Source organism: Primulina huaijiensis, chromosome 5 (genome assembly GCF_012295235.1).
Source record: "Primulina huaijiensis isolate GDHJ02 chromosome 5, ASM1229523v2, whole genome shotgun sequence".
In the NCBI taxonomy this organism is placed as follows: Eukaryota; Viridiplantae; Streptophyta; class Magnoliopsida; order Lamiales; family Gesneriaceae; genus Primulina; species Primulina huaijiensis.
Window position 1 is genome coordinate 17,289,131 of NC_133310.1, and position 4,873 is coordinate 17,294,003.

The 4,873-nt window shown below is 34.4% G+C and overlaps 1 long non-coding RNA gene across 2 annotated transcripts; it reads left to right on the plus strand.

Annotated features, from left to right (window-relative positions):
• The first annotated feature begins 269 nt into the window (after positions 1-269).
• Positions 270-2,250, plus strand: LOC140976721 (uncharacterized). Of its 2 annotated transcripts, XR_012175307.1 has the most exons (3): positions 270-318; positions 419-1,390; positions 1,467-2,250. It is a non-coding gene; the product is annotated as an uncharacterized lncRNA (long non-coding RNA). The 2 variants fall into 2 exon arrangements; XR_012175306.1 differs by having other exon boundaries at positions 419-2,250.
• Positions 2,251-4,873: the final 2,623 nt, after the last annotated feature.

A 4,873-nucleotide genomic window follows, 5' to 3' on the forward strand; every position in this document is an offset into this window, starting at 1 on the left:
CGTGGGAATGATCCAGATTTCAGTGGGTTCGATAGCTTCCATAAGAGTGGATTTATTCATCCTTTACAGGAAACTAAATATTGTTCATTAAATAAAATATTCTTGTTATTTTATATCATATTAATAATGTGTTTATTTTTTGTGCTAGATTTTGGCCTATGAATATTTTCCACCAATTGCTGAAGTGTTTGCTAGACGTCGGGAAGGTCCTAATGTACAGATACCTCGAATGTGTCATTGGTTGACTAGGAAATGGAGTAAGAACCATTCCCTTCCATTGATGACGTGAACAAAGCATTTAAAAATGTATATACCAAGGTAAATACAAAAAAATTATTTTATTTATTTTTCGTATTATCTAATATATTTTTTGTTAACTGTTAACTAATTTCATGTTTATTGTTAATGATTAATGTAGGATATTTTGGGGATGCTCATTCCCACCACGGAGGAGCTGTTGTCTGTACATTATATGACTTGCAATTTTGTTGATTCTAATAATGTGATAATCAATCGCATTACGGAGTTAATTTGCCAAAGTATCAAAGTAGTTTGCGCTCAAGATCCACTGGGCAACCAAGAGGTTGAAGTGGGTGTACAGACTGAGACTGAGGATCAACCGTTTCTCCATCCATTCACATATACATACTCCAGATCATCTCGAGATAAAGTCAGAAAATCTTCTCGGCCATCTCGTAGTCCTTCACACATGAATCAACCGTCTCCTCCATTGACTCACATGAGACATACATCTATGCATATAGATCATACATATGTTGTAGATATGTATGAACTTTATTTCACAAGTTTGGAGGATAAAGTTGGGACGATACTAAAGGACCAAGCCGATATCATAAATCAATTGAAAAATATGCATGACGATATCTCGAGTTTGAAGGATATAATTGGAAGATTATCTTCAATGAATGTCAATGTTGGTAAGTTTTATCAATATTTATATGATTTTTAATTTTTAGTATGAAAAATGACAAATTGTATGTATTATTATCTCAGATCAAGGCGAGACACCAAGGCATAGATTTGAAGATATTCCATTTAGAGAGCAAATGAGGTGGATCCAAATATTCGACTTGTGAGAGATCCGTCTTTGACTCGAGCTTTTGAAAGAACTTCGGGCCATAAGTTAAGATTGTTCATAGTGGAGGAAGAGCCTATGACAGACGAGGAACTGCTTCATCATGTTATGAATGATATGATGTCTTTGAATTTTGAGAAAAGACCTAGAATGTTCGCCAATAGATCGTGGCCACGAGTAAATGCTGAGATTAATTCTTGTATTGAAAATACGAGGTTATATTGGTTTTGTTTGTCCTACGATAGCTTGTGGTTTCGTGTATTGGGGACACCTGCTTCTTGGCTGACCGAGACCGTAAGTTTTTTCTTTTTTTGTTTTTTGTTTTTTGCGTTGAGTTAGTAATTAACATATTTCACTTTATTACTTTCAGCATATTCAAGAATGTTGTCGAGGGTTGCTTCAATTACAAAGGATGTACTCACATTTAATGTCACCTGAGGTGTCATTGATGGATGTCGATTTTCATCAGCTGGTTTCGAGTGCTTTCAATGAGGGCGAAGAGAATAATATAGAATATTTGATGCCCTATGTGAGAGCAGAAATTGGTGAGTGGCCGGCTATTCCATGGAACAAAGCCAAAATAATTTTGATACCCTTTCATCTTCCCAGGCATTGGGTTTTGTTAAAGGTTTTGCCTAACCATAAGAATATCACAATCATGGATTCAGACCACAGCGTAAATAGGTCGGGCAAAACATTGCTTAAACTTATTAACTCTTTGTCTCTTATGCTTCCACATATATTGGGTGTTGATGCTTCATAAAGATGGAGTATAGTTTGGCCAGAAAATTTTCCTACTCAAAAAGCCATGTTAAAATTTTTTATTTTAAAAATTATTATTTCATTATTGTTTAATGTATATCAATGTATATTTAATGTTTGTTTTTTCATTACAGCGGTGAATGTGGAATATACTATTTAGCAGCAGCAGCTTATACCATGTTTAGAGAAAATGCCTAGCAACTTAACGATGAGAAGATTGAAGAATTTAGGCATTATGGTTGTTGTTGTATTTGAGATAAATTATGGTCGTTTGATTAAAACATTTATGTGATACATTATATTGATTTTTAGTTACATTATATTGATTTTTAGTTAATGTATGTGATCCATATACTCAATCTATTTTAAACAATGAAAATTGGTTCAATTCATTGGGTCGAGGATGGGTCGTGTAGGTATCTATTTTAAACCATGAAACATGAAACCAATTCACGTTGTCGTGTGGTCGAGGGTTATGACTCGACCCAAAATTCGACCCAATTTTGGTGGGTCGAGTGGGTCGAGCTTGTCGAGAAGCATAATTTTGGCTTCTCGACCCATAAAGCTAGATTGTAATGTGCACGTAATATCCTCGACTCATTTATATACAATAAACATTAATTTCATATGCTTCGAAATACATTCATTAAAGTGAATATGTAATGAAATTTGTTATGAATTTTTTTATTTCTATTATTATAAATTTGTTAAGAATTTTAGTGGAATTATAAAATTTGTTAAGAATTTTAGTCGAGTATAAATTCAACCCACATTGTTAGAATAAGAGATACATTCTTCTACTTGTTATGATTTTTTTTAACTAGCATACTTAAATTATAATATATAACTCATATTAAAATGTTTACACAAATAAATTTTTTATATATATTTATATTCTAATAATATATAAAGTGAATTATATATTATAAAATGATCAAAACTCAAAATTTCCTACCCACTCGACCCAAACTCGACCCAAACCCTAAACCCTAAACTAAACCCCTAACATCATCACTCGACCCACTCGAACCAAAATTGAAACCATTTACCACCTGCGCGACCCAAACTTAAAAATCTACCGCACACATTACAATCTTGTCCACTCGACCCACTGACCACCCATCGACCAAAATACAAATTTCACCACAAACACATTACATATTAATAAAATCAAATTGATTGTCTTTAAATTCAAACAAATTACATATCATTCAATCCTATCTTCTACCAAATTCTCCTACGGATGGAAATCTGTTTTGTTTTTTCCTTCCACGTCTTCTCTTGATCACAAGTGGCAGTACTAACATATCATCAAGTGGCCACTCGTTCTGATTCAGAACAGGATAAATTGGCTCAGAATAGGCTAAAGACCATATCATGACAGAATAATACTCTGAGTACAAGGAATAAAAATTAACATCACAAAAGTAACTCGGTGCAATTGCATGAGAACATAGAATCTTGTCAATATCAAATTCTCTACAGGTACCTCTCTTCGATTCCAAATCCACAATGTCACTATTTGTAGCACTTCGAACATCGAACTCAAGACGGCCCAGCTCATAAACTTGATATCCCCGACCAATATTAAACCTTTCACGCATAATGGACTCAACAGTTGGAGTGAAATTTGTTATTGATGCGATGGATGCATTTCGATACCTTGAAAACCAAGATATAGTCAAAGTCTGCAAAGAATTTAGTAGTGCAATGATTGAAAGTTGTCTTTCTTCATGCAATCTTGCATTTATTGATTCAACACCATTAGTTTTCATAATGTTATACCGAGATTTTGGGCTATATGCTCGAGTCCATCGATCAAATGAATCACTTTCATTCAAAAACTTTGCAGCATCGGGATATATTTTCTCAAACTTCTCGTACTCCAAGTCAAAGTCGATTTGCTTGTAAATTTTTGCTAACCGCATAAACATTTCGGTACAACCCTTCTTTTTGCAACGAATTTTCATATTTTGTGACAAGTGCCAAATACAATGACCATGATGTGCATTTTTGTAAACGTTGGCAACTGCAGCAATGATGCCTGGATGTCTGTCTGAGATAATCACCAACTCTTCCTCATCAACCACTACTTCCAATAGCTTCGTCAAAAACCAACTCTACGAAGCAATGTATTCTACATCAACAACAGCCCAAGCCAAAAAGATATTGATGAAAATCTCCATCTTGTGCTGAGGCCACAAGTAAAGTACCGTCTTACTTTCCTTTCGACCATGTACCATCAATAGATACGACTTTTCTTAGGCATCTATATCCTCTTGCACATGCGCCATATGCTAAAAACAAATACTTGAATCTATTATGCTCATCTACTACTAAATCTATTATACTACCAAGGTTCATTCTCTCGACCATTTTCAAATATGAATGTAGAAGACCAAAACTTCTTTCAGGATCACCACTGAAGATATCATGAGCAAGTTGTTTGCCTTTTAAGGTTTTGTAATAGGTAATGTCAACCCCCTTATTCCGCATCATTGTCATAATAGATTTTGGTTGAAGTGTTTTCTGTTGTCCTCGAAAGTTCTCTACCAACATATCACAAACGACAGATGAGCTGGCTTGTCGATGCCTTTTACGCATTCCAGTCAAGTTACAATTGTGTGTGTTGCAGTATGTACGAATCACAAAATCTGTTTAGTTCTCGTGTTTTGAAGTCCAAATTCTCCAGCTGCAACCTTTATTTACACAACGAACCGAATAGATATTTCGAGAAGATTTGACACTTTCAAACTCAAAAGACGAGTTCAAAGCAATTTTGGATAGCAATTTCTTCACTTCGGTCTTGTTTGAAAATCTTTGACCAATAAATAAGCTTGAACCATCGTTAAATGAATATGTATCAGCTTGAACTTGAGTCTCAGTATCATGAGCTACACTGATGTGGTGGATTTTGACATCATTATCATCCACATGTACCGCATCTATATCATCCACATCATTTTTTGTGCTTCTCACATCATTCTCTTGCATATTTTCAGTTGATGTATTTAT